The sequence below is a fragment of the Macaca thibetana genome, chromosome 7 (assembly GCF_024542745.1).
Source record: "Macaca thibetana thibetana isolate TM-01 chromosome 7, ASM2454274v1, whole genome shotgun sequence".
Lineage (NCBI taxonomy): Eukaryota > Metazoa > Chordata > Mammalia > Primates > Cercopithecidae > Macaca > Macaca thibetana.
The window spans coordinates 34,538,488-34,550,918 of record NC_065584.1 but is presented as its reverse complement, the minus strand read 5'-3'; positions in this window follow the sequence as shown (position 1 = coordinate 34,550,918).

The following is a 12,431-nucleotide window of genomic DNA, read 5'->3' as shown; positions in this document are numbered from 1 at the left end:
CGTTTTGCCCTTTCAAATTGTTATATAAAGAGCATGAAAATCTTTTTTTGGTGTTTTTTTCTTTTTGGTTGGAGGGAGGGTGTTTTTTTTGTTTTTTGTTTTTTTTGTGTGTGTTTTTTTTTTGTTTTGGTGATATGGGAGTTGTGCTTTTGTCGCCCAGGATGGAGTACAATGGCACGAGCTCGGCCCACTGCAGCCTCCGCCTCCTGGGTTCTGGAGATTCTCTGCTTCAGTTTTCTGAGTAGCTGGGATTACAGGCGCCCAACACCACGCCCAGCTAATTTTTTGTATTTTTAGTAGAGACAGGATTTCACCTTGTCGGCCAGGCTGGTCTCGAACTCCTGACCTCAGGTGATCCACCCACCTCAGCCTCCCAAAGTGCTGGGATTACAGGCATGAGCTACCTTGCCTGGCCAAAGCATGAACATGTTAAGAACCAGTCTTGATCTGGCAGTTAGAATACTACTTTTCTTTGTCCCTAAAAGCAAAATAAAGTATGTACATCTGTTTACAAGGAAGAAAGGTAAGTTTGAAGTTGTTTTTCTTAAACTTTAATGTGACCCCAAATCATCTGAGGAGTGCTTGTAGAAATAGAGACACTGAAGTAGCAGAGGTGGGGTGGCGCCGCAGGCTTTGCATTCCTGGACAGCTCCCAGCTAATGTCATTGCCTGCTGATCCAAGGACCACATTTTGATTAGCACTTTAAGGTGTCTATTCAATATTATTTTATCCTAACACACTACATAAATGCAGCTGAATTTTCCTTTAGGTAGATTTTAAAGAGGAAAACATTTTTTGAGGCAAATATACATAATTATATTCATGAACATAATCTTCCATAATTATGCCTGAGAAAACCCTAATATTCTAGGCTTTTTTTCTAGGCAGCCCTGAAAATTTTTCCTGTAGATAACTTTATGTTGTTATTTATTCTGAATCTTATTATAGCACTTCCCTGTGAACTATGTAAGTGTAAGCTAATGATTATTTTGTGAAGAGTGCTGTTTCAGGTTTTAATCTGGCATGAATACCTGATAGACATTTAGCTTGAGAGCCAATTTGAACTAGACACTATCATTTTTTTCTCCTTTTTTATGGAATCAATTTAATGCAAATAAGTATAAGCAGGTATACAATGTTTAGATGAGGCTTATTTTCCCAACTCTTTAACAAGTTTTATGATGGCCCCAATTTATACCCAAAAGACTGCAGAGAGGTTTTATGTCAAATTGATTACAAACTTCTCTGGGTTGTATTTCAGTCTTCTGTTAAGTATGAAATTGAGAAATAGTTTTGCTCAACAAAAGATGGTGAATTCATTTATGACTGTCACTGGAGATTAAAGGGTATGAGAAGGAATCCCAAGCAGGCAAAGAAACAGTCTAGCTGTCAAGAAGAAAACAGGGAGATAATACCAAACCCAGGAGCTACTAATGTAACAATCATACTACAGACCGAAGTGAACTCACACTTTTTGAGAAACTGATAGATTTTTTATAATGTGATTATAGTAAAATACTGAAATATTTATGTTAATTTATTTGCATTTGAATGCTTACATTTTTAATTGACAGAATCTTTGCATTTCATTACTTGAGTCATGAAGGCCAAATTAAAGAAAGGCAGTCTAAAATACCCAGGAAAAATAATTTCTAGAAACAAAAATAAAAATTCTTTTCAAGCCATGTTTGAATTAAATGTGACACTCCTGAGTCTGTCTTTTTTTTTTTTTTTTTTTTTTTTTTTTTTGAGACAGCATCTTGAACCCAGGAGGTGGAGGTTGCAGAGAGCCAAGATTGTGCCACTGCACTCCAGCATGAGCAGCAAGAGCGAAACTCCATCTCAAAATATATATATATTTCTGGTAGCTGGTCATCTCATGGTGGCAAAAAAAATTACACAAGGAGTTCAGGAACATCAATTGACATAAATACAAAATACTGTATGAATTATCAAATGTGATGAGCTAACTGAGAGGAAATGGGAAATAGGAAGATTCTCAGTAGAAGTAGTAATGTGGAAGGGGCCTTAGAGGTCACGTAGTCTATTTTGCCCATTGTAATTACATTTTTTAAATAAACTTTTTGTTTAGAGACAAGGATTCCCTGTAAAACTGGAGTGTAGGGGCACAATCATGGCTCTCACTGCAGCCTCAAATTCCTGGGCTCAGTGGTCTTCCTGTCCCAGCCACCTGAGTAGCTAGGACTACAGGTGCATGCCACCATGCCTATTGTGTGTGTGTGTGTGTGTGTGTGTGGAGATGAAGTGTGTTGTCTAGGCTGGTCTCAACTTCAAACCTCAAGTGATCCTTCAGCCTTAGCCTCCTAAACTGCTGAGATTACAGGCATAAGCTTTTTTGATAAAGGAAAAACTAGTGAGCATTTCACATTGTAGAATCCAAAACCATGAAAGTTAATTTTTTTCCTGTCAATTTACCGTTTTGTAAATGTACCCAGGTGAAGAGACTTATCTGACTGTTACTGTAGATAGAAAAGTACCAAAACAAAGTTTTATTTTGTTCAATATACTGTTGAGGCAAGTTTCTAAATGAGAAGGCCCAGGTTCTTCGTTAAGAAGGAACTTAGAATTAACAAAACAGTGACAAACATTTCCGGCAGTGTGCCTCAGAGGGGGCACCAGCTGTAGGGGTCTGCCCACAGACCCTGACCCTGCAACGACAGATGAATAAAATACACTGACACACAGATACTCTGTTTTGCCAGTCCAGCTGAGGGTGTCCCACCGCTTACAGACTCCCTGGAGAGTTGGGTAAACAGTTGCAACTAGGCCTCAGTCAGCTAGTGAGACTTGTATTTATTCAATAAGACTAATTAACAAAGGCTTGAGTCAACACCATTAGAAGGACTTCCCAAGTGAAAAGCACTTAAGCACCAGAGGTACATCTAAGATTAGTTTTAGGATCATATGAGTAAACAAACTAGGTAAACTGCCTTCCTTTATTACTACTTTAATTTGTTTTCAAATGAAAGATCAGGTTGCCTTCAACCATATCTATTATGGAAGCTATGCAAACTTCTCCGCCTTCCGAGAATTGTGTCTGTAACTATCTTTAATGTTTTTCCCACCAGCCTGATTGAATCCCAACACATATTCAGAACTTAAGGCTAGAATAAGATGAGGAAGATACGGCAGCCCCTGATTTTAAGCAGATTCCAATCTAAGGAAACCCATACTTGCAAAGAATTCAAATGACGTGAGAGTTAATAAGATAAAATGTGGCTATGCACCAAGCCCTGACGGCAATATTTAATCCCATAACAATTCCTCTGTCCTCCTGTATAAGAAGCATGGCAGCGACATTGTGCATAAATTAAGGCAAACTGTTTTCAAGTGAAAATGTTAATGAGGTAGATTCCTTTGGAATCATTAGTGTGAAGAGCTGGTTTTTGTTTTCCCATTGCCTAGGTCCTGACTTTAGTAGTGACTGATCTAGCTTTTCTAGTCTAACAACCCTCTTCCCCAAGTAATTCTTTCATGCCCTGCCCTTCAGCTTCATCTTTTACCACTTACTATTGGGTTTTACCACCATTTATTTCATCATTCACTTATCTGTCCCTCTTCCTAAGTTACAAACGCTTCTGAAGCAAATGGAAATGCATCACTGCAGAGTCTAGGACCTTTAATGTTATTTGATCATTTACTTTTCACACACTGCAGCTTTTGCTCTTTTCAACCTTCATTCCTATGTAGGTATTGAAAAAATGCTGAATGATCAGAAGTGATTTGATTTTCCCCTCACCTGGTAAATAATCCTTTTCTTTCTTTCTTTTATTTATTTATGTATTTTTTAGATGGAATTTTGCTTTTGTCGCCCAGGCTGGAGTGCAGTGGCGTGATCTCAGCTCACTGCAACCTCCGCCTCCCGGGTTCAAGTGATTATTCTGTCTCAGCCTCCCAAGTATCTGCGATTACAGGTGCATGCCACCATGCCCAGCTAATTTTTTTTTTTATATATATATAGATGTATTTTTTGAGACAGTCTCGTTCTGTCACCATGGCTGGAGTGCAATGATGAGATCTCAGCTCACTGCACCCTCCGCTTCCTGGGTTCAAACGATTCTCCTGTCTCAGCCTCCTGAGTAGCTGGGATTACAGGCACACGCCACTATGCCCGGCTAATTTTTGTATTTTTAGTAGAGGCAGGGTTTTACCATGTTAGGCTGGTCTCGAACTCCTGACTTCGTGATCTGCCCGCCTCAGCCACCCAAAGTGCTGGGATTACAGGTGTGAGCCACCGCACCCGGCAAATAATCCTTTCTTTTCTCTTTCTTTTTTTTTTTTTTTTTTTTTTTTTTTTAACAATTATTAGGCACCTTCTCTCCAGTTTATGACAGAATCCACCTTACCCCTGTTTTCGTAAGTGAATGTACTACGCCATGCATCCCAATTTAGAAGACCCTCTCCCCCATGGCACTGTTTTCTAACTACATTCTACAATTTCTTGAGTGTTGCTCAGGTATTTCTTTTATCTGATTTCTCCCCTGGTCTGTAACATGGAGGAACAACACAAAAAATTTATCTTAGATCCTATCTCCTTTCATTATAGTATCAAGATTCAGAAATAGTATTTTATATATGCCCTCCAAATTTCTTGAATTTCACTCAACCTATTCCAGTTTGTACTTCACCATTCCTCTGATGGCTGGTGAGAGCCTGTGTGAGAAACTGGGCATGTAAGAGGTGTAAAAGGAAACTGAATCTTGGGGACCCCAAATCACTAAGCTAAAGGGAAAAGTCTAGGTGGGAACTGCTTATGGCCAACCTGCCTCCCATTCTATTCAGAGTCACCCCTCTGCTCACTGACATGGATGCATATCTGATTGCCTCCCTTTAAAAGGCTAATCAGAAACTCAACAGAATGCAACATTCATCTCTCACCTACCTGTGACCTGGAAGCCCCCTCCCAGCTTAGAGTCTTCCTGCCTTCGCTTCAAGTTGTCCCACTTTTCCAGACTGAACCAATGTACTTCTTACATATGTTGATTGATGTCTCATGTCTCCCTAGAATGTATAAAACTAAGCTGTGCCCCGACCACCTTGGGCACATATCAGGACTTCCTGAGGCTGTGTCATGGGCAGGTGTCCTCAACCTTGGCAAAATAAACTTTCTAAATTAACTGAGACCTGTCTCTAATTTTCAGGATTCATAGAGGCAATGCCTTAGTTTGTCTTTTAGCACCATGTACATTTCCTGTCTTCTTGGGACTCTTACTTGGTGTCTAGGATATTACTTTTCCTTGTTCCTGTAGTCTGTTTTTCCCAGTGTCTTGCTGGCTTTTCCCTGGGTGTTCATATTTATAAAAAGATGAAGGTAAACAGGGCAACATAGCAGGACCTTGTGTCTACAAAAAAAAAAAAAAAAAAAAAAAGCCAGGCAAGGTGGCATGTGCCTGTAGTCCTAGCTACTTGGAAGGCTGAGGTGGGAGGATCGCTGGAGGCAAGGAACTCAAAGCTGCTGCAGTGAGCTTTGATTGTGCCACCATCCTCCAGACTGGGCGACAGTGAGATCTTGTCTCTAAAAAGAGTAACAAAATATTTTTAAAGATGTAGGTTTCACACGCATCCATGTGAAGAGAGTCCACCAACAGGCTTTGTGTGAGCAACAAGGCTGTTTATTTCACTTGGGTGCAAGTGGGCTGAGTTGGAAAAGAGTCAACAAAGGGAGATGGGGGTGGAGCAGTTTTATAGGATTTGGGTAGGTAGTGGAAAGTTATAGTTAAAGGGGGTTGTTCTTTTGCGGGCAGGGGCAGGGGTCACAAGGTGCTTGGTGGGGAGCCCCAGAGACTTACTATCCAGGAGAAGGAATGCTACAAGGTAATGTCATCAGTTAAGGCAGGAACCAGCCATTTTCACTTCTTTTGTGGTTCTTCAGTTGCCTCAGGCCATCTGGATGTATACACGCAGGCTTGGGTTCGGCTTGGGCTCAGAGGCCTGACATTCCTGTCTTATATTAATAAGAAAATCAAAACAAAATAGTGGTGAAGTGTTGGGGCAGCAAAAATTTTGGGGAGTGGTATGGAGAGATAATGGGCAATGTTTCTCAGGGCTGGTTCGAGAGGGATTGGGGTGGTGTGGGAACCTAGAGTGGGAGAGATTAAACTGAAGAAAGATTTTGGGGTAAGGGGTGATACTGTGGGGTTGTTAGAAGGAGCATTTGTCGTATAGAATGGTGATGACCTGGATGCGGTTTTGTACGAACTGAGAAACTAAACGAAAGACACAAGGTCCAAATAAGAGCAGGAGAAAAAAGGTATTAAAGGACTAAGAATTGAGAGGACCTAGGACATTCAGTTAGAGAATGTCCAAGGGGGTTCAGTGTAATTACTTGCTTGGTTGGCGAGTTTTTGGGCTCTATCCTTGAGTTTTTTATGTTGTCACATACCAGGCCAAATTGATTTAGGTAAAAACAACATTCTTCATTTAGAAATATGCAGTCTTCCTTTTTCAGCGATGAGTAAGTCGAGGCCTATTCCTGTCTTTTTATATTAATAATAAGAAAAAACAAAATAGTGAAGTGTTGGTGTCATGAGGAGAACAGGAAGCTGTTTGGTCCCGTTTGCAAATTGAATTTTGGGAGTAAGGAAAACTAGTGTGCATGTGTCTGTCCAATTAGCAGGTAGACTAACATGGAGGTAGAGGAGCCACAGAGGAATAAGAGACCTTGTGCAAGGCAAAACTGAAAATGCAAAGTGAAAAGATGAGAAAGAGTACTAAAAGAGGTGTCTTGTACCCAGAGTCCTAGGGATCCAGCTAGGGTGGCAGCCATCAGAGGTTGTAATGGGGATTGATGGTGTAAATGCGTAGTGGGGGAGGTTTGGTTTTCATGGTGTATGAGAAAGCGCTGAGTGTCTATGAGCAATCTTTCACTGTTATTTACCGGGCTGGGTATAAGATGTGGTTCAGGACTTGTGTTGGGTGCTAAGTGAGAAGCTGGGTTGAAATCAGGCCCATGGTCAATAGTTACTGTTGGAGTTTCAATAAAGAGTGAATAGAGCTGGAGGAGTCAAGGGGCAGACAGTAAGTGTGAAAGGTGTGAGGAGGATATTAATGCTTGAAGGTTGTGAGAACTGTTGAGGGTAAGTGGAGCATAGCTTGTGATTTTGAGGGCTTCCAGAGGTATTAAAGTGGCGGCTGCCACTGTGCACAAACATGAGGGCCACCCCAGAATTGTGAGGTCAAGTTGTTTGGACAAAAAAGGCTACAGGGCGCTGTCCTGGCTCTCGTGTAAGAATTCCGACCACACAGCCCTGTACTTCAGCTATGTGTAATGAAAAGGGTTGAGATGAGTTAGGGAGATATAGTGTGGGAGCAGCTTCTAGGGCTGTTTTAAAAGAATGGAAAGAGGAGTGGGGAAAGGATTTAGGATCTATGGGGTCAGCTAGGTTTCCTTTTGTGAGTTTATATAATGGTTTAGTCAGGATGGCAAAACCAGGTATCCAAAGGCGAAAGTACCTAACCATGCCTAGGAAGGAAAGGAGTTGTTGCTTTGTAGAAGGGATTGGGGTTTGGGAGATTAGCCGGACACAATTCGCAGGGAGAGCACGTGTGTTTTTATGAAGAATTAAGCCGAGGTAGGTAATGGATGAAGAAGAAATTTGGGCTTTGGAGGGGGACACACGATATCCCTTTGAGAATAGATGTTGGAGGAGCAGGAGGATGTCCTATGGGGAAGATTTGTAGGAGGGGCTATAAAGTAGAAGGTCGCCAAAGGATCGAATAAGGTGAGAAGCAGATGGACGGAAAGAAAGTAAATCATGAGAAAGGGCTTGACTGAAGTAATGGGGGCTGTCCTTGAAGCCTTGTGGTAGTACAGCCTAGATAAGTTGCTGAGGCTAATGGGTGTAAGGTCAACCCAAGTGAAAGCGAGAAGAGGCTGGGATGAAGGGTGTAAAGGAATAGAAAAGGAAGCATGTTTGAGATCCAGAACAGAATAATGGGTTGTGGAGGGAGGTATTGAGCATAGGAGAGTATATGGGCTTGACACCATTGGGTAGATAGGCAAGACAATTTGGTCGATAAGGTGAAGATCTTGGACTGGCCTGTAAGACTTGTCCAGTGTTTGGACAGGTAAGATAGAGTTGTAAGGAGAGTTTGTAGGCTTTAAGAGGCCATGTTGTAACAGGCAAGTGATAACAGGCTTTAACTTTGTTAAAGCGTGCTGTGGGATGGCATATTGGCATTGAGCAGGGTAAGGGTGATTAGGTTTTAATGGGATGGTAAGGGGTGCATGACCGGTCACTGAGGAGGGAGCAGAGGTATCCCATACTTGTGGATTAAGGTAGGGAGACACAAGGGGAGGATGTGAAGGAGGCTTTGAACTGGGGAAAAGGGCGGCAATGAGGTGTTGCTGTAGCCCAGGAATAGTCAGGGAAGCAGATAATTTAGTTAAAATGTCTCAACCTAATAAGGGAGCTGGGCAGGTGGGGATAACTAAAAAGGAGTGCGAAAAAGAATGTCCAAGTTGGCATCAGAGTTGGGGAGCTTTAAGGGTCTAGCAGCCAGGCCATCAATACCCATAACAGTTATGGAGGCAAGGGAAACAGGCCCTTGAAAAGAAAATAATGTGGAGTGGGTAGCCTCCGTATTGTTTAAGAGGGTGATGGACTTACCTCCACTGTAAGAGTTACCTAAAACATCTGTGATGGTCCAGGAGGCTTCTGAGGTGATGGGGCAGCATCAGTCTTCAGTCACTAAGCTGAGGGGATCTGGGAAGGAGTTGGCCAAGGAACATTGGGTTTGAGCTCCAGGAGCTTTAGGAGCAGTGGCGACGTGAGTCCGACAGTCTGACCTCCATTGGGGGCCCGCACAGACAGGGCACGGCTTAGGAGCAATCCCAGGCTGCAGGCATTACGAGGCCCAGTGGCCAGGCTTTTGGCATTTGAAGCAAGGTCCACGAGGAGCTGTGGCTTGGATGTTCTGAAGTTTTTGTATGTTGGAGACGCGGTTGTAGGTTGTCTTACAGCAGAGGCAAGTAGCTGTAACTCAGAGATGCTTTGTCACTTGGCTGCCTCCTCTCTATTATTGTACAACTTGAAGGCGAGGTTAATTAAGTCCTGTTGTGGGGTTTGAGGGTTGGAATCTAATTTTTGGAGGTTTTCTTTAATGTTGGGAGCAGATAAAATGCATATTGAGAATAAGACGGCCTTAGGGCTGGACGCGGTGGCTCACACCTGTAATCCCAGCACTTTGGGAGGCCAAGACAGGCAGATCACCTCAGGTCGGGAGTTCAAGACCAGCCTAACCAACATGGAGAAACCCTGTCTCTACTAAAAATACAAAATTAGCCAGGCGTGGTGGCGCATGCCTGTAATCCTAGCTACTCAGGAGGCTGAGGCAGGAGAATCGCTTGAACCCGGGAGGTGGAGGTTGCGGTGAGCCGAGATTGGGCCATTGCACTCCAGTCTGGGCAAAAAGAGTGAAACTCCATCTCAAAAAAAATAAATAAATAAAAAAGAGTAAGACAGCCTTCTGGCCCTTCTGGGTCTAGGGTGGTAAAGCGTCTAAGGGTTGTTGCCAAACGGGCCATGAACTGGGCTAGGTTTTTATATTTGATGAAAAAGAGCGTAAACGTGCTCACTGATTTGGGAGAGGTCAGATAAAGAAAAAGGAGCATTAACCTTGACTGTGCCTTCAGCTCCAGCCACCTCTTTAAGAGGAAATTGTTAGGCAGGTGGGGCAGGGCTAGTGGTGGAATGAAACTGTAAGCCAGACTGGGTGTGAGGAGGGGAGATGATAGGATTATAGGGTGGGGGAGCGGAGGCTGAGGAAGAATTGGGACCTGGCTTGGCCTGGTGAGGAGCAGCCTGGGGAGAAGGGGAGAGGTCAGATGAGTCCGTAGAAAAGGAGGATTTAAAGGACTCAGAGCTTGGGGTGGAGACTGAAGGAACACACAGGAGAGAAAGAAGAAAGATTTGGGATGAATTGCACTGGGAGCAGAGACTAGGGAGGGACCAATGTGTAAAAGAATGCCTGGATATCAGGCACCTCAGACCATTTGCCCATTTTTTGACAAAAATTATCTAGATCTTGTAGGATGGAGAAATCGAAAGTGCCGTTTTCTGGCTATTTGGAACAATTGTCGAGTTTGTATTGGGGCCAAGTGGTGTTGTAGAAGAAAATAAGGTGTTTAGGTTTTAGGTCAAGTGTAAGTTGAAGAGGTTTTAAGTTCTTGAGAACACAGGCTAAGGGAGAAGGGGGAATGGAGGGTGGAAGATTGCCCATAGTGAAGGAGGCAAGCCCAGAGAAAGGAGAGGGTAGAGACTTGGAGTTGTGGGGGTGGTGGTGGTACTTGCCACCAAGGTAAGGGATCAAAGCAGGCATCCCTGCAGTGATCAGACACCTCTGAAATGTGAGGGAATAATCAGGCACGCGTCCCTGCTGTGATTAGACACCAAGGGAAGACTCTTCCCAAGTCCGTGACCAGCGCCGGAGTTTTGGGTCCACCGATAAAATGTGTCTCCTTTGTCTCTACTAGAAAAGAAAAAGAACTGGAATTGGAAGGACAGGGAGATTGAAGGGTAGCGAGAAGGCTGGAGAAGAGAATGAAAAGACTGCTTACCCAATTTGAAATTGGTGAGATGTTCCTTGGGCTGGTTGGTCTGAGGACACGAGGTCGTAGATGGATCTCCTCATGGAGTGAGGGTGAGGACAGGGGACCAGTTTCCCGAAGGAGTCCTCCTGTCCTGGCTCTTCAGCACCAAATGTCATGCACGTCCGTGTGAAGAGAGTCCACCAACAGGCTTTGTGTGAGCAACAAGGCTGTTTATTTCATTTGGGTGCAAATGGGTTGAGTCTGAAAAGAGTCAGCAAAGGGAGATAGGGGTGGGGCAGTTTTATAGGGTTTGGGTAGGTAGTGGAAAATTACAGTTAAAGGGGGTTGTGCTCTTGCTGGCAGGGGCGGGGGTCACAAGGTGTTTGGTCGGGAGCTCCAGAGACTTATTATCCAGGAGAAGGAATGTCACAAGGTAATGTCATCAGTTAAGGCAGGAACCGGCCACTTTCACTTCTTTTGTGGTTCTTCAGTTGCCGGATGTATACATGCAGGCTTGGGCTCAGAGGCCTAACAGTAGGACATAAAGAAAATGAGAAGAAAATTATCCGAAGGCTGGTTATTCAAAGTTAGGGTTTGCTCTTTTAAAAAATCTTCATGCCTTTTTCTTGCAGGATTTTTTTTTTGCTGAAACAGAATCTCACTGTGTCTCCCAGGCTGGAGTGCAGTGGTGCCAACTCATCTCACTGCAACCTTTGCTTCCCAGGTTCAAGCCTCAGCCACCCGAGTAGCTGGGATTACAGGCTTGCACCACCATGCTGGGGTAATTTTTGTGTTTTTAATAGAGATGAGGTTTCGCCATGTTGTCCAGGCTGGTCTTGTACTCCCAACCTTAAGTGATCCTCCTGCCTTGGCCTCCCAAAGTGCTGGGATTATAGGCATGAGCCACCGTGCCCAGCCATTCATGAACAATTTTCATGACATTCTGTGAGGTGGGTGGACCATAATTTATTGTACCTTATTTATTTATTTTTATTTTTTTATTTTTTGAGACGGAGTTTCACTCTTGTTGCCCAGGCTGGAGTCCAATGGCGTGATCTGGGTTCACTGCAACCTCCGCCTCCCAGGCTCAAGCAATTCTCCTGCCTCAGCTTCCTGGGTAGCTGGGATTACAGGCATGCGCCACCACGCCTGGCTAATTTATTTTGTATTTTTAGTAGAGACAGGGTTTCTCCATGTTGGTCAGGCTGGTCTCGAACTCCTGACCTCAGGTGATCTGCCCACCATGGCCTCCCAAAGTGCTGGGATTACAGGCATCAGCTACCACGCCCGGCCTATTGTACCATATTTAGTTTCCCAATTTTTTGCTATATAATATTCCATGAATATCTTTGCACAAAATTTTGTAGATTGTTTCTAAGAGTAGTTCATCAGCATTTTAAGACATCCTACTAATATTAGCAGACTGCAATCTGATTGAAGTAGTTCACAAATAGATGGGTTTTAGCCTATATTTGTTCGATACTGAATTATTGTATGTATCAGGCACTGTTATGTATCAGGCACTGTTCTCAGCACTTGTAAAATGTGTATGTGCTGCCGACAAGCACGAGCACTTGTAAATGAACAAACTAAAATCCCTACTCTTGTTAAAGTAGGGGAGGTGGAGAATTTTATTTTATTTTATTTTATTTTATTTTATTTTATTTTTTTGTTATGTTATGTTATGTTATGTTATGTTATGTTATGTTATTTTTGAGACGGAGTCTCGCTCTGTCGCCCAGGCTGGAGCGCAGTGGCGCGATCTTGACTCACTGCAAGCTCTGCCTCCCAGGTTCACGCCATTCTCCTGCCTCAGCGTCCCGAGTAGCTGGGACTACAGGCGCCTGCCACCACATCTGGCTAATTTGTTTTTTGTAG